This window comes from Pristiophorus japonicus, chromosome 11 (genome assembly GCF_044704955.1).
Source record: "Pristiophorus japonicus isolate sPriJap1 chromosome 11, sPriJap1.hap1, whole genome shotgun sequence".
NCBI lineage: Eukaryota > Metazoa > Chordata > Chondrichthyes > Pristiophoridae > Pristiophorus > Pristiophorus japonicus.
The window spans coordinates 5,942,124-5,964,127 of NC_091987.1; positions in this window are offsets into that span (position 1 = coordinate 5,942,124).

Below are 22,004 nucleotides of genomic sequence, written 5' to 3' on the forward strand. Positions count from 1 at the left end.
CTAAAGCTCTAAACTCTGCTTCCTTCCTCCCAAAGCAGCCATACCACACCCACACACACCTTCAGTCCCTCTCAGCTCCCTCTCTCTCTGTCTCCTCTTCTGCGCATGTCATGATGACCCTTGACCTCCTGAATCGCGGGAATCAAGCGTTGCCATGCCATTGCTAAAGACAGCGACACTTTACGGCAGAAGGTCAGAGAGATTTAACGCTACCATCCATTTCATATCACTCGCCCAATTTCAAAAATGGAGACTAGGTGCTTTGAGAATGGGCAAGAAGCCGGCATTCTGAAAACCCATTTTTACCGCCCACGCCAGAAATAACACCCATTTTTGGGCGATCTGCACAAAAGTGTAAAATCTAGCTCATGGCCTTGCCAGCTGGCTCATGGCCCCCCTGCATAAGCCCCAGACAGAAGCCAAGAAGCGCTACAACGAAAGCCATATAGCTACACGCAATATCACGAAAAGACAATTGGAGCTCTGAAGCAGCGCTTCAGATGCCTGGACCACTCAGGTGGCAACGTACACTATCACCCTGAGCAGGTCGCTGAGTTCATTGTGGTGTGCTGCATTTTGCATTACCTAGCTATCAGGAAAGGTCAACAATTGCCAGATGGGATCGCTGGTCCATCTCAGGAGAGAGCGAAGGCGGAAGAGGAGGATGAGGACTTCGAGGAGGACAATCAGCCTGGCGATGAACCCATACCCCCATGCCCCCCCCCCACACCAATGGAAAAGCCCCATGGTAGTTACGCAGCTGCAAAAATCTTGCGTCAGTAGCTCATAAATGAATACTTTGCGTGAAGTTACATTGGTGACAGTTACAGTTGCGTTACATTTCATCCTTGCTTGGCCTGGCCATGAACATTGATTGCAACCTTTGTATTGATATTTTAACTTACATTATTAGAAGACACTTCACAACAAATGTAAACTTAAATACATTTTTTAAATAATTTAATAGCTACTTAAAAAAAATATTTAACAAACATATATAACACAACCCTCCCTCCTCCCCCCGCAACCTCCAATAGTGAACAATATTTTTAATACAACAATATAATAAGAACACCCTCCCACCATGCACAACAGTCAACATTCAACCATTTTTTTGTAATAACAAAACAATTATATACTCCCCCCCCGCCCCCCCCCCCCCCACCCACCCACGGCCACACTTCCCTTCTCTAACTTGACCCCGGCTTGTAACGCCCCATTTCCCACGTAATCCCTGAGTAACAGGACCAAGACATCTTGCAGCAGAGCACCTCAAGGGCTGCTGCTGTGGGGGTGTGACGTCGGCAGAATGGCCTCAGTGGATCGAGGAATAGACGTTTACGAAGAAACATCTTGCGAGTCAGAAGGAAGTTTTTCCTCCTGTCTCCCATCTGGTTGGTGATACGGCATCTTGGGTGCACTGTCGTATTCCGAAACTAACGCGTGCCGCAAGACATCGACAGAGTTGGTCGTTCGCCCCATTGCCACAACTATCTGCTCCATGCCCTCTGTTATTCTGGCAGACAGTGTGGCAATGTTGTCAAGTCAACCCACCAAACGCTCTCGACCCATATCGACGCTTGCCCTCGACAGTGACAGTGACACCATCTGCCCGCCGCGGGGTCGGCGTGGGCACTGGACCACTTGGAGTGGCCTGCTGAAAGCCGCTTGGCCCCGCTACTTCATCCGTTGAGGATGACGTGGCCGCAGGTACCGCAGATGACACATCAGGCTCAGAATCATCCCTCTCCTCCTCGGTTCGCTGTTCATCACCTGTGGTGATCACGACCTGCAGCAGTACAGGTGATGCTGCAGGGGCCTCCCGTTGCACCTGGGGAGTCTGGGGAGCTGGAAAATATAATTGAGGTTATTAGAAGAGAAGGGGAGACATGAGAATGCTTGTACAAGGAGCAACACTACTGCAATAAATGAGAGCAAGAGATGTTACATATGATTAACATGAGAGTACAGAAGAATACAGAAACCGCATGCATAACATTACATCATTCATATATTATAATCAAATGCCATTAAATTACTTTAAATTACCATTGGTTTACCACTGCTTTACACATTACTCACATGACACAACAATGGGATCTGTACCACCACGGGTGGCAGAATGATTATGGGTGCCCACTAATGCTTCGACATGTTCCTCCAGATCGGTTACAGGATGCAGCTCAGCGGGCTGTCCTCCTGTCTGCCTCTGCTCTGCTCTGCATGATTCTTAGAAATCTTCTTCTGCAAACGTGACAAGAGCATGGCATAAGCTAATTGACTAAGTACTATTACGAAACACAACGGATATTGTAATCCACAATTAGTCACCCCACATGTTATTTATTGTGTCTGTAAGCTCTCTAGTAATGACTCCATGAGGTAAGGTATTGTACTTGAACTATGATGACTTTAGTCCATTTATTGCAGCTCCTGAGTGAGCGTACATCATGGTGAGCTCCCTTTTATACTTGGTTACCTGTCGTGTACAGGTGACCCCTAGGTCTCCACCAGTTGCACCCTCTGGTGATACAAGCATAGTGTATACAGTGTGAAGATACATCCAGTGGTCTTATGTAACTGTACATTGAGTGTACAGGGAGTATACTTATGTTATACATACACAACATCACTCTCCCTTAAATCTTGTGCCACTGGCCTTTGCATTGTGTGCTCTGGTCCTAGACTCGAGTGCCCAAAAACCTTGCACGTTGTCTATACTTTAGCTTGGCTCTCTCCATGTTGACCCCCAAGTCCTTATTGCCACAACATTGAGAAATGGTCAGCAGGGGACAGTTGAGGTTGCAGGAGGGTTGAGTGGGTTCTGGGTGTGATCCATGTGTGTTCATGGCTACATACATCCATTCCCGCTCCCCCCCCCCCCGCCTGCCACATACATAGACCATGTGTGTGGCTCAACACCTGCATGTGCATACATGTACAGAAAGAAAGAACAAAAACAGTTTGGGTTCTGCAGTAGTGAAACAAGTACATTTTACTGGTAAGATACATCGTGGTATCACAGTCTTGCCCCTGGGTTGTGCAGGTACAGGTGGGTGAGGACCCTAGTTCCAGAGTGCCCGGACTGTGTCCAGGTTGTCTGATGGCGGCGCTGTGCCCCCTGCCAGCTGGGTGGCCTCAGATCGCTCACCTGGCTGAGTCTCAGGGCCTTTGTCATTGCCTAGTGGTGGGCAGAGCCACAGGAATGTCTGACCTCCCTTGAGGGCTGCGGTGTCTCCCTGCTGCCCTTCAGCGATAGTGGGAGCCTGGTTATCCCAGGTCCTATTGGGAGAGCTGGAGTGTACTAGCCTCTTGCTCCCGGTACTGCGCCTAGTGGCCAGAGAGGTAGAACCGATCATAGAAACATAGAAACATAGAAAATAGGTGCAGGAGTAGGCCATTCGGCCCTTCTAGCCTGCACCGCCATTCAATGAGTTCATGGCTGAACATGCAACTTCAGTACCCCATACCGGTAGTGGTGCCTATGCCGTACGCTGATCGCTGGCCTTGCAGCTGGTATGCTCCCTCTGTGTGTGGCCACGCTCCCTGGGGCATCACATTGGTCCCGGAGGTGCAGGCTACATGGTCAGGTAGCCCGCTGGACCTGGGTGCTTCCAATGGGAGGTTGCCCTTGGTTTTGTCAGCATGCATGTAGAACCTGGCATCACATATCATCACTTCATTTACTCTCACAATACATTGGTTCCGACTGCAATCGCCCAACTTATCATGGTTAGTTACATTTACAAACTTGAATTTGTCAATTAAATCTCTTGCATATGTATTACCGGCATTGCTGTATAAAGAGTGGAACTGTCCCTTTAATTGTGCTGGGTTGCCGGTCTCCTTTAAGAGGGCCTTGCAATCTTTACCCCAATCCGGTTCGCTGCTCGGCATCACATGTCGCTCCATCCACGCTGCCCCTCGTGGTCTGGCCGACGCCATCTTTACTTCAGGTGCTTCACCTCGTGGTTTGGGCGCGATCTTCTTTCTCTCCACGAGGTAGGATGCGGTGATCCTTTTCTCCCCAGGTTCTGCCATGGAAGCAGGGAAGTTGCCTTCTGCGCCGATTTTCTTCCTCCGGAGTCCTGCCGCTGGAGCCTGGAAGGTGAGCTCGGGACGTTTGGGCTGGATCATCTCGCAGTCGGGTTGAGCGGTCTGGGTCATCTCCACACAGTCGAGTTGCGCGGCTGGTTTTTCAGGTGCTGTGCTGGATCGAACTTCGGGGCCGTGGAGGACGTCGGTCGGCGGAGGCTGGAGGTTTTCCCAGCTCCAAGGGATCTTTTTCATCCATCTTCTTCCTAATAGTGTTAGACCATCACCAGCAATGATCCACAAAGGTAACTTGTGCATCGCGCCGTCATGGGACACCTGGACATCCACGCTGCCAACGACTGGGATGATGTCATTTGTGTAGGTGAGTAGCTTCATTTGGATCGGGATTATTTTAAGTTGTTCGACCGGATTGTCCTAGCGTTTCTCAAAGGCCACCTGATTCAAAAGTGACTGGTTCGCCCCTGTGTCCACCTCCATTGTGACTGGAACGCCGTTGATTTCGACTTCCATTTTCAACAGGGAACTCTCGGTGGTGCAGGTCAACACTCCGTACACCTCATCATGGGGCTGAGCTGCCTCATGGACTCTCTCTTCATCGTCGCTGGAGTCCGGGTGATTGGCCAACTCTTCATCGACTCAGTGAGTACAATTTCTCTTGCACATTCTCTGGAGGTGGCCCTTCATGTTACAGCCTTTGCATGTGTAGTCTTTATAGCGGCACTGGTGGGCCATGTGATTTCCTCCACAGCGCCAGTATGGGGTTAGCCGGTTGGCCCCATGTGGCGGACTCAGGTTTGCGGGACTCAGGGTTCTGTTCTCTCGTCCCTGAGAGAGACCGCTTGCAGCAGCCCTGCCTCTAAAAGTCGCCAGTCGGTTCACAGTACTTACATAACAGAAGAACATAAGAATTAGGAACAGGAGTAGGCCATCTAGCCCCTCGAGCCTGCTCCGCCATTCAATAAGATCATGGCTGATCTGGACGTGGACTCAGCTCCACTTACCCGCCCGCTCCCCGTAACCCTTAATTCCCTTATTGGTTAAAAATCTATCTATCTGTGACTTGAATACATTCAATGAGCTAGCCTCAACTGCTTCCTTGGGCAGAGAATTGCACAGATTCACAACCCTCTGGGAGAAGAAATTCCTTCTCAACTCGGTTTTAAATTGGCTTCCCCGTATTTTGAGGCTGTGCCCCCTAGTTCTAGCCTCCCCGACCAGTGGAAACAACCTCTCTGCCTCTATCTTGTCTATCCCTTTCATGATTTTAAATCTTTCTATAAGATCACCCCTCATCCTTCTGAACTCCAACGAGTAAAGACCCAGTCTGCTCAATCTATCATCATAAGGTAACCCCCTCATCTCCGGAATCAGCCTAGTGAATTGTCTCTGTACCCCCTCCAAAGCCAGTATATCCTTCCTTAAGTAAGGTGACCAAAACTGCACGCAGTACTCCAGGTGCGGCCTTACCAATACCCAATACAGTTGCAGCAGGACCTCCCTGCTTTTGTACTCCATCCCTCTCGCAATGAAGGCCAACATTCCATTCGCCTTCCTGATTACCTGCTGCACCTGCAAACTAACTTTTTGCGATTCATGCACAAGGACCCCCAGGTTCCTCTGCATCTCAGCATATTATAATTTCTCCCCAATCAAATAATATTCCCTTTTACTGTTTTTTTTCCCCAAGGTGGATGACCTCACACTTTCCGACATTGTATTCCATCTGCCAAACCTTCGCCCATTCGCTTAACCTATCCAAATCTCTTTGCAGCCTCTCTGTGTCCTCTACACAACCCGCTTTCCCACTAATCTTAGTGTCATCTGCAAATTTTGTTACACTACACTCTGTCCCCTCTTCCAGGTCATCTATGTAAATTGTAAACAGTTGTGGTTCCAGCACCGATCCCTGTGGCACACCACTAACCACCGATTTCCAACCCGAAAAGGACCCATTTATCCCGACTCTCTGCTTTCTGTTCACCAGCCAATTCTCTATCCATGCTAATACATTTCCTCTGACTCCGCGTACCTCTATCTTCTGCAGTAACCTTTTGTGTGGCACCTTATCGAATGCCTTTTGAAAATCTAAATACACCACATCCATCGGTACACCTCTATCCACCATGCTCGTTATATCCTCAAAGAATTCTAGTAAATTAGTTAAACATGATTTCCCCTTCATGAATCCATGCTGCATCTGCTTGATTGCACTATTCCTATCTAGATGTCCCGCTATTTCTTCCTTAATGATAGTTTCTTGCATTTACAGCACTACAGATGTTAAACTAACCGGCGTATAGTTACCTGCCTTTTGTCCGCCCCCTTTTTTAAACAGTGGCTTTACATTAGCTGCTTTCCAATCCGCTGGTACCTCCCCAGAGTCCAGAGAATTTTGGTAGATTATAACGAATGCATCTGCTATAACCTCCGTCATCTTTTTTAATACCCTGGGATGCATTTCATCAGGACCAGGGGACTTGTCTACCTTGAGTCCCATTAGCCTGTCCAGCACTACCCCCCTTGTGATAGTGATTGTCTCAAGGTCCTCCCTTCCCACATTCCTGTGACCAGCAATTTTTGGCATGGTTTTTGTGTCTTCCACTGTGAAGACCGAAGCAAAATAATTGTTTAAGGTCTCAGCCATTTCCACATTTCCCATTATTAAATCCCCCTTCTCATCTTCTAAGGGAACAACATTTACTTTAGTCACTCTTTTCCGTTTTATATATCTGTAAAAGCTTTCACGATCTGTTTTTATGTTTTGCGCAAGTTTACCTTCGAAATCTATCTTTCCTTTCTTTATTGCTTTCTTAATCATTCTTTGCTGTTGTTTAAAATTTTCCCAATCCTCTAGTTTCCCACTAACCTTGGCCACCTTATACACATTGGTCTTTGATTTGATACTCTCCTTTATTTCCTTGGTTATCCACGGCTGGTTATCTCTTCTCTTACCGCCCTTCTTTTTCACTAGAATATATTTTTGTTGTGCACTATGAAAGAGCTCCTTAAAAGTCCTCCACTGTTCCTCAATTGTGCCACCGTTTTGTCTGTGTTTCCAGTCTACTTTAGCCAACTCTGCCCTCATCCCACTGTAGTCCCCTTTGTTTAAGCATAGTACGCTCATTTCTGACACAACTTCCTCACCCTCAATCTGTATTACAAATTCAACCATACTGTGATCACTCATTCCGAGAGGATCCTTTACTAGGAGATCGTTTATTTTTCCTGTCTCATTACACAGGACCAGATCTAAGATAGCTTGCTCCCTTGTAGGTTCTGTAACATACTGTTCTAAGAAACAATCCCGTATGCATTCTATGAATTCCTCCTCAAGGTTACCCTGTGCGATTTGAGTTGGCCAATCGATATGTAGGTTAAAATCCCCCATGACTACTGCCGTTCCTTTTTCACATGCCTCCATTATTCCCTTGATTATTGCCCGCCCCACCGTGAAGTTATTATTTGGGGGCCTATAAACTATGCCCACCAGTGACTTTTTCCCCTTACTATCTCTAATCTCCACCCACAATGATTCAACATTTTGTTCCTTCGAGCCAATATCGTCTCTCACAACTGCCCTGATATCATCCTTTATTAACAGAGCTACCCCACCTCCTTTCCCTTCTTGTCTATCTTTCCGAATCGTCAGAAATCCCTGTATGTTTAATTCCCAGTCTTGGCCACCCTGCAACCATGTTTCTGTAATGGCCACCAAATCATACTCATTTGTAATGATTTGTGCCGTCAACTCATTTACTTTATTTCGAATGCTGCGTGCATTTAGGTCGAGTGTTTTAATTCTAGTTTTTAAACCATGATTTTTAGTTTTGACCCCTCCAGCAGCCCCTTTATATTCAGTGGCTCTTTTTGTTTTTTGCCTTGGGTTTCTCTGCCCTCCACTTTTACTCATCTCCTTTCTGTCTTTTGCTTTTGTCTCCTTTTTGTTTCCTACTGTCTCCCTGCATTGGTTCCCATCCCCCTGCCATATTAGTTTAACTCCTCCCCAACAGCACTAGCAAACACTCCCCCTCGGACATTGGTTCCGGTCCTGCCCAGGTTCTTGCTGGGTTGGAGTCCTCGGGGTGAGTATCCACTTGGAATCGTAGGCCGAGATCATGAACGTCTGGCTGACTTTAAATGCCTTCTGCAGGGTGACCGTGGTGTTCGCAGAGAGCAGCTTGTGGAGAAGGCCCTCGCGGCCGATTCCAATAACGAAAATGCCCCGCAGTGCTTCAGTGAGGTGGTCGCCAAAATCACACGGTGCAGCCAATCGTCTGAGGTCTGCAGCATATTTTGCGATTTCTTGGCCTCCGGGCCGTCGGTGGGTGTCGAACCGGTGTCTGGCTGTGAGGATGCTCTTTAGGGTTGAGTTGTTCCTGTATCATCATTACGAGCTCCACATATGTTTTGGTCATTGTCTTCTCTCGGGCTAGCAAGTCCCTGACGACCATAGACAGTGGGTCCACAACTGCTGAGCAGGATAGCTCTGCGCTTATCAGCTAGCGAGGTTGGGTTGTCAGGTCGTTTGCAATAAAGAAGTGTTCGAGCCTTTCCACAAAGGCCTCCCAATCTTCCCCATCGGCGAATAGTTGCAACGTGCCAAGGTTAGCCATTTTCGCATGGAAATTCGTAATCTCGTCGCCAGTTATTGTGTCTGTAAGCGCTCTAGTAATGACTCCACGAGGTAAGGTATTGTTCTTGAACTGTGGTGACCTTAGTCCATTTATTACAGCTCCTGAGTGAGGGTACAGCACGGTGAGCTCCTTTTTATACCTGGTTACCTGTCGTGTGCAGGTGACCCCTAGGTCTCCACCAGTTGCACCCTCTGGTGGTACAAGCATAGTGTATACAGTGTGAAGATACATCCAGTATTCCTATGTAACTGTTCATTGAGTGTACAGGGAATATACTTATGTTATACATACACAACACTATTCATCTTTTAATGTTACATGTTAATACGGTTTGTATCCAGTGGATGCATGGTTATACCATCTATTTTCAGAGAAAATATTTAATAAGATCGTGTTTATGAACTATTGCTTGACACCAAACATCTTGCGTACAATCTCCAGGGAAGGCCCCAACCACGGGCCGTGCCATTCGGCGCCTGAGGAAGTAGGTGGTTTATTTGAATCATTGCAGGTAGCCGGGGGCGGGGGGGTGGGGAGGGGGGAAATCAGGACCACTGGTGAGCTCGGCAGTGACAGGACTATAATGGGAGGGGGCACCGGGTCCATGGGCTGTGCTCGGAGACCTCTGTGTGGCCGGAGCTAATGTCCCAAAGTGTCCTCGGGCAGACAGTGAGCCAGGGCAGCTCTCCCTCAGACCAGGCAGGTTCACTGTGTGACTGACAGCAGCTGGAGAGACTCACACAGTCTGGGTAAAGCTGACCGGACCCCTCACTGCTTAGTCGTGTCCCATCCACCAACCTAACCAAAAAGGAGACAGTGCCCAAGTTCATCATAAGAACATAAGAAATAGGAACAGGAGTAGGTCATTTGGCCCATCGAGCCTGCTCCACCATTCAATAAGATCATGGCTGATCTGATCATGGACTCAGCTCCACTTCCCCGCCCACTCCCCATAACCCCTTATCGTTCAGGAAACTGTCTATTTCTGTCTTAAATTTATTCAATGTCTCAACTTCCACAGTTCTCTGAGGCAGCGAATTCCGCAAATTTACAACCCTCTGAGAGAAGAAATTTCTCCTCATCTCAGTTTTAAATGGGCGGCCCCTTAGTCTAAGATCATGCCCTTTAGTTCTAGTTTCTCCCATCAGTGGAAACATCCTCTCTGCATCTATCTTGTCAAGACCCCTCATAATCTCATACGTTTTGATAAGATCACCTCTCATTCTTCTGAATTCCAATGAGTAGAGGCCCAACCTACTCAACCTTTCCTCATAAGTCAAACCCCTCATCTGCGGAATCAACCTAGTGAACCTTCTCTGAACTGCCTCCAAAGCAAGTATATCCTTTCGTAAATATGGAAACCAAAATTGTACGCAGTATTCCAGGTGTGGCCTCACCAATACCCTATATAACTGTAGCAAGACTTCCCTGCTTTTATACTCCATCCCCTTTGCAATAAAGGCCAAGATTCCATTGGCCTTCCTGATCACTTGCTGTACCTGCATACTATCTGTTGTGTATGCAACCCCAGGCAACCTGTATAATACTGCCACCAGAGGGCTTACCTGTTGGAGTTCCAAGGGATCCCAGCATCCCTTGGGAGCACTGTATATAAGCAGGTCTCCCACGTTGTACCAGCACTCTGGAGTCTGAATAAAGGAACTAAGGTCACACTTATTCATTGTCTACAGTACTCAATTGCATTACTTTATTATGAGCATAACACAATCCTTTTCTGTTTCGTGCACAAGTACCCCCAGGTCCCGCTGTACTGCAGCACTTTGCAATCTTTCTCCATTTAAATAATAACTTGCTCTTTGACTTTTTATGCCAAAGTGCATGACCTCACACTTTCCAACATTATATTCCATCTGCTAAATTTTTGCCCACTCACTTAGCCTGTCTATGTCCTTTTGCAGATTTTTTGTGTCCCCCTCACACATTGGTTTTCCTCCCATCTTTGTATCGTCAGCAAATTTGGCTGCATTACACTCAGTCCCTTCTTCCAAGTCGTTAATATAGATTGCAAATAGTTGGGGTCCCAGGACTGATCCCTGCGGCACCCCACTAGTTACTGGTTGCGAACCAGAGAATGAACCATTTATCCCAACTCTCTGTTTTCTGTTAGTTAGCCAATCCTCTATCCATGCTAATATATTACCCCGAACCCCGTGAACTTTTATCTTGTAACCTTTTTTGTGTCACCTTGTCAAATGCCTTCTGGAAGTCCAAATACACCACATCCACTGGTTCCCCTTCATCTACCCTGTTCGTTACATCCTCAAAGAATTCCAGCAAATTTGTCAAACATGACTTCCCCTTCATAAATCCATGCTGACTCTGCCTGACCAAATTTTGCTTTTCCACATGTCCTGCTACTGCTTCTTTAATAATGGACTCCTCAATATTTTCCCAACCACAGATGTTAGGCTAACTGGTCTATAGTTTCTTGCTTTTTGTCTGCCTCCTTTTTTAAATAGGGGCGTTACATTTGCAGTTTTCCAATCTGCTGGGACCTCCCCAGAATCCAGGAAATTTTGGTAAATTGCAACCAACTCATCCACAATTCCTGCCGCTACTTCTCTTAAGACCCTAGGATGCAAGCCATCAGGTCCAGGGGATTTATCTACCTTTAGTCCCATTATCTTACTGAGTACCACCTCCTTAGTGATTGTGATTGTGTTAAGTTCCTACCCCCCCCCCCCACCCGCCCCCTGCCCCATTGCCCCTTGACTATCCACTGTTGGAATATTGTTAGTGTCCTCTACCGTAAAGACTGACACAAAATATTTGTTCAGTGTTTCTGCCATCTCCATGTTCCATATTACTACATCGTAGACAGTCCCTCAGAATCGAGGAAGACTTGTTTCCACTCTAAAAATGAGTCCTTAGGTGGCTGAACAGTCAATATGAGAACCACAGTCCCTGTCACAGGTGGGACAGATAGTCGTTGAGAGGGTGAGTGGGACTGGTTTGCCGCTGCCTGCACTTGATTTCTGCATGCTCTCGGCGATGAGGCTCAAGGTACTCAGCGCCTTCCCGATGCACTTCCTCCACTTAAGGCGGTCTTTGGCCAGGGACTCCCAGGTGTCGGTGGGGATGTTGCACTTTATCAGGAAGTCTTTGAGGATGTCTTTGTATCGTTTCCTCTGCCCACCTTTGGCTCGCTTGCCGTGAAGGAGTTCCGAGTAGAGCGCTTGCTTTGGGAGTCTCGTGTCTGGCATGTGAACAATGTGACCTGCCCAGCGGAGCTGATCGAGTGTGGTCAGTGCTTCAATGCTGGGGATGTTGGCCTTCTCGAGGACGCTAACGTCGGTGCGTCTTTCCTCCCAAGGGATTTATAGGATCTTGCGGAGACATCGTTGGTGATATTTCTCCAGCGACTTGAGGTGCCTACTGTACATGGTCCATATCTCTGAGCCATACAGGAGGGCGAGTATTACTACAGCCCTGTAGACCATGAGCTTGGTGACAGTTTTGAGCGCCTGGTCTTCAAACACTCTTTTCCTCAGGTGGTCGAAGGCTGCACTGACGCACTGGAGGCGAAGTTGAGTCTCGTCGTCATGTCTACTCTTGTTGATAAGAGGTTCCCGAGGTATGGAAAATGGTCCTCATTGTCTAGGGGCCGCGTCATAGATTTTGATGACTGGGGGGACGGGGCAGGGCGGGGGGGGGAGTGCTGTGCGGCCAGGACTGGTTGGTGGAGGACCTTTGTCTTACAGATGTTTAGCGTAAGGCCCATGTTTTCATATGCCTCAGTAAATATGTTGACTATGACTTGGAGTTAAGCCTCTGTATGTGCGCAGATGCAGGCGTCGTCCACATATTGTAGCTCGACGACAGACATTGGGTTAGTCTAGGACCTGGCCTGGTGTCGACGAAGGTGGAACAGGTTCCCACTGGTTCTGTAATTTAGTTCCACTCCTGCGGGGAGCTTGTTGACTGTGAGGTGGAGTGTCAGCAAGGAAGATTGAGAAGAAGGTTGGGGCGATGACACAGCCCTGTTTGACTCCGGTCCGGACGAGGATTGGGTCTGTAATGGATCCATTGGTAAGGATCATGGCCTGCATATCGTCATGGAGCAGGTGGAGGATGGTGACAAACTTTTGGGGGCATCCCAAATGGAGGAGGAACTTACGTAAGCAACTATGTAAGAAATGCCGAATGTTTGCGGTCTGTCTGTTTCCAGTCATTCCTTCGGCCACAATTTTTGATCAAAGCCTTTAAATAATAATTAATACTGTTGATTAAATTTAAGGCATTTCAGCAAAATTAGAGTCGAGCAGCGGGAGTCCAGGGTCGGAGAGGCCTATAAAAGGCTAGTTGAGGAGGAGTTCAGGCAGTCGAGCAGCGGGAGTCCGGGGTCGGAGATGATATGTCCTTACTATACAGTATAAATGCACACGAGGCCCATGCTTGAGAGAAGGTCAGTCTGTGATCTGTCCTTTATTCCTTAGCACTCAAGTGATGAAGGTGGGTGGAGCTTCCCCTTTTATACCTGAAGGCCCAGGTTAGGAGTGTCTCCCACCTAGTGGTCATTATTCTCACAGTGTACAACTTAGGTCAGATTATACATGGTCATGCTCGGTAGCCCTTTCAGTGGTGGCTAGTGGGAGCCTGCTGAGTGGATCGGCGCAGTTTTCGGTGCCCGGTCTGTGCCGAATTGTGTAGTCATAGGCGGCTAACGTGAGTGCCCACCTCTGTATGCGGGCCGATGCGTTTGCATTTATGGCCTTGTTGTCGGCTAAAAGGGACGTTAGGGGTTTGTGATCTGTCTCCAGCTCAAATTTCCTGCCAAACAGGTACTGGTGCATTTTCTTTACCGCATATACACATTGACATGCTGCAACACACACCCGACACCATAGGACGATGCATCGCACGTTAACACAAGTTTCTTACATGGGTCGTATAGTGTTAACAGAGTGTTGGAACATAACAAATTGCATGCTCTATTAAAAGCCCTTTCCTGGCTGTTCCCCCAGACCCATTCGCGACCTTTGCATAGGAGCACGTGTAGCGACTCTAGCAGCGTGCTCAATTTGGGAAGAAAGTTACCAAAATAGTTCAGGAGCCCCAGGAACGAACGCAGCTCCGTCGTGTTACGGGGTCTGGGTGCTCTCTCGATCGCTTCCGTCTTGGGCGCAGTAGGGCTGATCCCGTCTGCTGCTACCCTCATCCCCAGGAATTCTACCTCTGGAGCTAGGAAGACGCACTTCGCCTTTTTCACTCACGGTCCAGTCTGCGTAGCACCTCCTCCAGATTGTGGAGGTGTTCTTCAGTATCGTAACCCGTGACGAGGATGTCGTCTTGAAAAACCACCGTCCCTGGAATCGACTTGAGGAGGCTTTCCATATTTTGTTGGAAGATCGCGGCGGCCGAACAAATCCCGAACGGACATCTGTTGTACTCAAACAACCCCTTGTGTATCGTGATGGTGGTCAGCTTCTTCGACTCACTCGCCAGCTCCTGGGTCATGTAAGCTGATTTCAGGTCCAATTTTGAAAAAAGTTTGCCACCGGATAGCGTCGCAAAGAGGTCCTCCGCTCTCGGTAGCGGGTACTGGTCTTGGAGTGGCACCCGATTGATGGTGGCCTTGTAATCGCCACATATCCTGACCGATCCATCCGCTTTGAGCACCGGCACAATCGGGCTCGCCCAGTCACTGAATTCGACTGGCGAGATGATGCCTTCCTCAGCAGGCGGTCCAATTCGCCTTCTATCTTTTCCCGCATCAATTACGGCACCGCTCTGGCCTTGTGGTGTACTAGTCTGGCGTCCGAGTTTATGTGAATCACTACCTTGGCCCCCATGAAAGTGCCGATGCCGGGTTGAAATAATGAGTCAAATTTGTCCAGGATCTGTGAGCATGATACTCGCTCCACAGAGGAAATTGCATTGACATCGCCCCATTTCCAGTTCATGACAGCAAGCCAACTCCTCCCCAGTAGTGCGGGACCGTCCCCTGGGACAATCCAGAGTGGCAGTCTGTTCTCCGAATCTTTGTGGGTCACGACTACCGTGGTGCTGCCTAGCACCGGAATGATCTGCTTTGTGTAAGTCCTTAGCTGTGCGTCAATCGGCGATAATTTTGGCCTCCTGGCCTTGGACGCCCACCACTTTTCGAACTGTTTGATACCCATCAGGGACTGGCTGGACCCCGTGTCTAGCTCCATTGATATTGGGATGCCATTGAGGAGCACTTTCATCATCATCGGTGGCGTCCTGCTGTATGAACTGTATCCGTGCTCCACATGAACTCACTGAACTTCAGCTTCCAGCGATTTCCCCCAGCATTCATTTCTGCAATTTTTGCAGGTATTTTGCTCATCTCTGCAAACTCCGGCTGAGTGTGTGCCTCCAACATGAGCTGTTGTTGGAAACAAAAGTTCCCTTGCCAGTCGATCGTCCCTGGCTGCCCCTGTGACTGTCCTTGAATGCGCCATTAACAGGTGTTGATGGCTCCATTACTGGCCACATTGTCCCTTGTAATGGCGTGAATCGCCGTTCAGCTTGCCATTGTCTCTGTCGAACTCCCCCTCTGGGTTCGACTACATGTTGGGGCATGCCCGATTGCCCTTGTCTGCCTGGAGAACTGTGTGTTGCTTGAACAATGTTGAATCTCTGTCCCAACCATTCCTTAAAACAGTACCTCTTGTCTGTTCTGCTAGTGGCCATGCTCGCGTGATTTAAATCCCAGTTTCTCATCGCCGTTGGTGCATCCTTACTACACAGTATAAATGCACACGAGGCCCATGCTTGAGAGAAGGTCAGTCTGTGACCTGTCCTTTATTCCTTAGCACTCAAGTGATGAAGGTGGGTAGAGCTTCCCCTTTTATACCTGAAGGTCCAGGTTAGGAGTGTCTCCCACCTAGTGGTCAGTGTTCTCACAGTGTACAACTTAGGTCAGATTATACATGGGTTACAATGCTGGTTGAATACATGACAGGAGAGGCCTATAAAAGGCTCGTCGCGGAGGAGTTCGGGCAGTCAAGCAGCCAGCCGGTGCAGCTGCAGCAGGGGCAGAAGGCAAACAAAGGAGTAGAAAGAAATGAAAGGTGACATCACAGCCAAGGGGTTAAGTGATTGGCTGGCGATTGGTGAGTAGTTTTTCTTTTCTTTTCCTTATCGGTAGCTAACCTTTATCATTGTTGTTACCAAATTAAGTTAATCTAAGGGTTAAGTCATGGCATGAGAGCTCGGACACGTGTCATCCTCCTCCTGTGCTATGTGGGAACTCAGGGACGCTTCCAGTGTCCCTGACGACTACATATGCGGGAAGTGTATCCTCCTGCAGCTCCAGACAGACCGCATTGTGGTACTGGAACTGCGGGTGGATTCAATCTGGAGCATCCACGATGCTGAGGATATCGTGAATAGCACATTTAGTGAGTTGGTCAGACCACAGGTAATGGTTACACAACCAGATAGGGAATGGGTGACCAACAGGAAGAGCAGTGGAAGGAAGGTAGTGCAGAGGTCCCCTGTGGTCATCCCCCTCCAAAACAGATACACCATTCTGGATATTGTAAGGAGGGATGACTCATCAGGGAGGGTAGCAGCAGCCAAGTTCATGGCACCGTGGGTGGCTCTGCTGCACAGGAGGGCAGGAAAAAGAATGGGAGAGCTATAATGGTAGGGGATTCTATTGTAAGGAGAATACATAGACGTTTCTGCGGCCGCAATCGAGACTCCAGGATGGTATATTGCCTCCCTGGTGCAAGGGTCAAGGATGTCTCGGAACGGTTGCAGGACATTTTGGAGCGGGAGGGTGAACAGCCAGTTGTCGTGGTGCATATAGGTACCAACAATATAGGTAAAACACGGGATGAGGTCCTACAAGATGAATTTAGGGAGCTAGGAGTTAAATTAAAAAGTAGGACCTCAAAGGTAGTAATCTCAGGATTGCGACCAGTGCTACATGCTAGTCAGAGTAGGAATCGTAGGATAGCTCAGATGAATACGTGGCTTGAGGAGTGGTGCAGAAGGGAGGGATTCAAATTCCTTGGACATTGGAACTGGTTCTGGGGGAGGTGGGACCAGTACAAACCGGACGGTCTGCACCTGGGCGGGACTGGAACCAATGTCATAGGGGGAGTGTTTGCTAGTGCTGTTGGGGAGGAGTTAAACTAATATGGCAGGGGGATGGGAACCTATGCAGGGAGACAGAGGGAAGTAGAATGGGGGCAGAAGCAAAAGATAGAAAGAAGAAAAGTAAAAGTGGAGGGCAGAGAAACCCCAGGCAAAAATCAAAAAGGGCCACATTACAGCAAAATTCCAAAAGGGCAAAGTGTGTTAAAAAGATAAGCCTGAAGGCTCTGTGACTCAATGTGAGGAATATTCGTAATAAGGTGGACGAATTAACTGCACAGGCAGCAATTAATATGATATAATCATGGGGACATGGCTCCAGGGTGACCAAGGCTGGGAACTCAACATCCAGGGGTATTCAACATTTAGGAAGGATAGACAGAAAGGAAAAGGAGGTGGGGTAGCGTTGCTGCTTAAAGAGGAAATTAACATAATAGTAAGGAAGGACATTAGCTTGGATGAGCTGGAATCTGTATGGGTGGAGCTGCGGAATACCAAAGGGCAGAAAAAGCTAGTGGGAATTGTGTACAGATCACCAAACAGTTGTAGCGGTTGGGGACAGTATCAAACAAGAAATTAGGGACGCATGCAATAAAGGTACAGCAGTTATCATGGGCAACTTTAATCTATATATAGATTGGGCTAACCAAACTGGTAGCAATATGGTGGAGGAGGATTTCCTGGAGTGTATTAGGGATGGTTTTCTTGGCCAATATGTCGAGAAACCAACTCGAGAGCTGGCCATCCTAGACTGGGTGATGTGTAATGAGAAAGGACTAATTAGCAATCTTGTTGTGTGAGGCCCCTTGGGGAAGAGTGACCATAATATGGTCGAATTCTTTATTAAGATGGAGAGTGGTGATACAGTTAATTCAGAGATTAGGGTCCTGAACTTAAGGAAAGGTAACTTCGATGGGATGAGGCGTGAATTGGCTAGAATAGACTGGCAAATGATATTTAAAGGGTTGACGGTGGATAGGCAATGGCAAACATTTAAAGACCACAGGGATGAACTTCAACAATTGTACATCCTGTCTGGAGTAAAAATAAAAAGGGGAAGGTGGCTCAACCGTGGCTAACAAGGGAAATTAAGGATAGAAACATAGAAACATAGAAAATAGGTGCAGGAGTGGGCCATTCGGCCCTTTGAGCCTGCACCACCATTCAATAAGATCATGACTGATCATTCACCTCAGTATCCCTTTCCTGCTTTCTCTCCATACCCCTTGATCCCTTTAGCCGTAAGGGCCATATCTAACTCCCTCTTGAATACATCCAATGAACTGGCATCAACAATTCTCTGCGGTAGGGAATTCCACAGGTTAACAACTCTGAGTGAAGCAGTTTCTCCTCATCTCAGTCCTAAATGGCCTACCCCTTATCCTAAGACTGGTTCTGGACTTCCCCATCATCGGGAACATTCTTCCAGCATCGAACCTGTCCAGTCCCGTCAGAATCTTGTAAGTTTCTATGAGATCCCCTCCCATCCTTCTAAACTCCAGTGTATAAAGGCCCAGTTGATCCAGTCTCTCCTCATATGTCAGTCCTGCCATCCCAGGAATCAGTCTGGTGAACCTTCGCTGCACTCCCTCAGTAGCAAGAACGTCCTTCCTCAGATTAGGAGACCAAAACTGAACACAATATTCCAGGTGAGGCCTCACGAAGGCCCTGTAAGACCTCCCTGCTCCTATACTCAAATCCCCTCGCAATGAAGACCAACATACCATTTGCTCCCTGCACCTTGGGGAAGTGTGATATCCTTTCGGTCTGTGCCTCCCTGGTCATTGGGAAGCTTATGAAGTCCATCCTGCAAGCATAAAGGGCTTCAGTCACCTGTTGAATGCAGCAGTGTGTAGCGTGCTGGGAGATATGCCAGTTGAAGCCTGAAAAGATCCCGATGCGTAGAAGGCTAGGGCAGCAGTAAACTTTACCTCAACGGACAGTGCAGTTCTGATGGCGCTGGAAGGCTGCAGATCACCCTTGACGAGTTGGCATATCTCATCGATGACCTCCTTCTGGAATCGCAGCCTCCTAAGACAAGCATTTTCAACCAGTTCAGATAACATTGCTTTTCCAAGTACCTTCGTTGGCTGTACGGTCGCCTCCTCTGTCTTCGTCTCCATCTACGCATTACTGTGCCACCTCTTCGATTGATCCTTTCAGTAACCAGTGCGTGAGCAGTTGCAATTAATGACAGGGAAAGCATAGGCCCCATAATCACTATCAATAATTACTTTCACTAACCCTAAAATAATCTCTGTACTCTCTACTCTCTAATCACTGTACTCTGTATTCTCTGTACTCTCTACGCTGTATACAGTCAGTTTAATAGGCCCCAACAATATCAGTAAATAATTTCACTATATAAAAGCTATTTCTAAAATAACTCTGTAATACCTACTTTGTATACCCTGATCTAATAGTCTGAGTAGAATCATCTTTAAATAACTCTCTAAATAACTCACAACTATTTAAGCTCCTTCTTTTCTGTTGCCTCTACCCTTCCTCCGATCTTCAAAATGGCATCCGCAGTGCCCATTTCCTTCTGTTAAGCCCAGCCAAAGCAACTATTTCTCAGCGATCTTTTGGGCCTTGCATCAGCTTAGCGAAGTGCATGCTAGGTGCCGAAACTTGGGATGGGCCTTGTGTGGGCAATCATTTTGACGATCATTTTGGCGATGTGAGTGGAAACTTGGGCACCTGTTTTTCCAGCGATGTTTTGGGCCTATTTTCCACTTTTTCCTCAAAATGGGCGATAGAGGTCCGTTTTGGGTGATAGATGGGCCTAGATGGGCGATGTGAAGTGGAAAGTCTAGCCCCTAAATTAAAGGGCTAGACTTTCCACTTGGTGGCTAAGACCCCCAAAAATGGACCTTGTTGCAGCGATCTAGTGCTGATCGCCGGCACAAGGCCCATTATTTTTTTAAGCGATTTTCCACTCGGCCTTACCCCGGCGATGTCAAATGGGCGATGTGATTTCTCGGCGATCTCACGATCGCCCAAAGAAAACAGAAGTGAATGAAAAAAAAAGCTTCCCTAGCAACGCTACACTGCGCATGTGTCGCTTGATTTTTTTTTTCAGGTTGATGCTCCTTCCCACGTTTTGGAAGGTCAGGGGTCATCACGCAAGCTCAGAAGCTCTGTGAGGGTCAGGGAGAGAGAGAGAGAGACAGAGGAGAAAGCATTTTGTGGTCTGATTTATCTGATATTAATCGACATGGAGGGATCAGTTGAGAGGCGTAGGGCCAAGCCCTTCAGCGAGGAGGCCAATGAGGTCCTTGTGAATGCTGTCAGCTCCAGGTGGAGGATCTGACACGGGATGGGCATGGGAAACCTCCACCCCGTGCATATCTGAGGATTTTGTCCGACATTATCGACGTGGTCACGTCGGCCTCTAATGAAACACGCACACCGGACCAGTGCCGCAAACAGTGGAACAGCCTACTGGCAGCTGCGAGAGTAAGTTGAAATTTATATTTATGTATTATTTAATGATCTAAATAGGAACTAGAATCTACAATGTTATTTGGTTACATTTAAACATAACTAAATTATGAATAAATTTATGCAACCCAGCATTAAATTAAATGTTGTAGTGTGAAATATGCAACGTAATGCTAATTTGTAATAGAACATTTAAATCTGTCATTCTTAAATGTCTTCAATGTCTTCAATTGCCTGATCCATTTGCTTATGCTGTGCAATGTTATCGTATCATTTACAGAAGAAGATCTCGATCAATAATCGGGAGCCACGCAAGACGGGGGGGGCTCTGCCATGATGCACAGTTTAAGTGCTTACGAGGAGCTCGCGGTGGCCTTGGTGGGGCCAGAAAGCCGTTCGGTCACATCCCGTGGTGTGGCCGAACCCAGCCTTGAGACATGTGAGTAATGAGAAATGTGCATTGTTCAATGTGTGAATCATTAGTAGATACTGAAAATATCGTAGTTACGCATGTAATGTTATGCAATTATAATATAATCTGATATATAATTGTGATGTACTATAGATCTTCGAATGAGGTCATGTTAGGTCATGTTAAACCTTGTGATCACTTGTGCATATGGGGTAATGGAAAGCATTGCAATGTTTTGAGTTCGAGAAAAATTGTAATGCAATGATTTGAATTGTTAAACGTTGTTTATCAAATTAAAGGTCAAGTGGTCGTTGAGTCAGTGAGGTCCACTACCACTGAACCATCTCCTACATCGCAGGAGGATGATGAAGAAGAGGAGCCACTGCAGACTCCTGCTGCTTTACTTCAGCAGGAGGAGGAGGAGGAGACAGAAGGAGAGATTTTTTTTGTGTGGGGGTGAACAACCTGCGGCCATCTCGGTTGAGATGGAAGAAGCACCGGGACCAAGCGGTGTGCAGGTGGCGTCTTGCAAACGCCGACCCCACGGAGGTCCGGTCAGCGTGGCGAGCAATCGCCTGCCTTGGAGGGCCAGACAGAGAGCTTGATTTCCCTGTGCAGGGAGACGGTTGCGATTGGTCGCGACCTTTTCCAGGGGTTCGCAGGATTCTCTGCGAACTGGAGCCAGTTCTCTGCGAACTGGAGCCAGTTTCCAGCATCCTGGAGCGCGTTCTCCCAGAATTTCTCCAACTGGTCTTCTGAGCAGTCACAGACATTGGAGGCTATTCGGCAGCAGACAGCCGCAACCAATGCCCTATGGCATGTGTTGCTGGCTGGACACGGCGCTGCACCCCAAGGTGTTGTGTCTGCTCGCAGCGACACCCTGAGCACACAAGCGAGTATGGAGGGCACAGTTTCTCCGGACTCGGAAGTAGAGCCTCAGGCTTCTGCTTCCTCTCCGTCACCTCCACCACGGCAGGAAGTCTTGACATCCCACTCTGCACGACGTCTTGGTGTCGGTCTGCGTAGACCAAAACGGGCGGGTGGGGTGCGAACACGGGGTGGGACAGGATCTGGAGGGAAATGTGGCCGCAAGTAGGGAGGGGGGAGTGCTTTTCAATAGTTCACTTGTTTTAAAATGTTCACTTGTTATTATCACTTTATTATTCTCTTGTTATTGTTACTAAATTGGCCAATTGTATTCAATAGTTAAATGTTCACTTGTTCACTTGTTATCATTACTTAACTGTTCACTTTCCATTCTTTCTGAAATGGTCACTTGTTGTCATGACTGAAATGGTCACTTGTTAGCATGACTGAAATGTCATTTGTTATCATTACTTAAATGGTCACTTGTTAGCATGACTGAA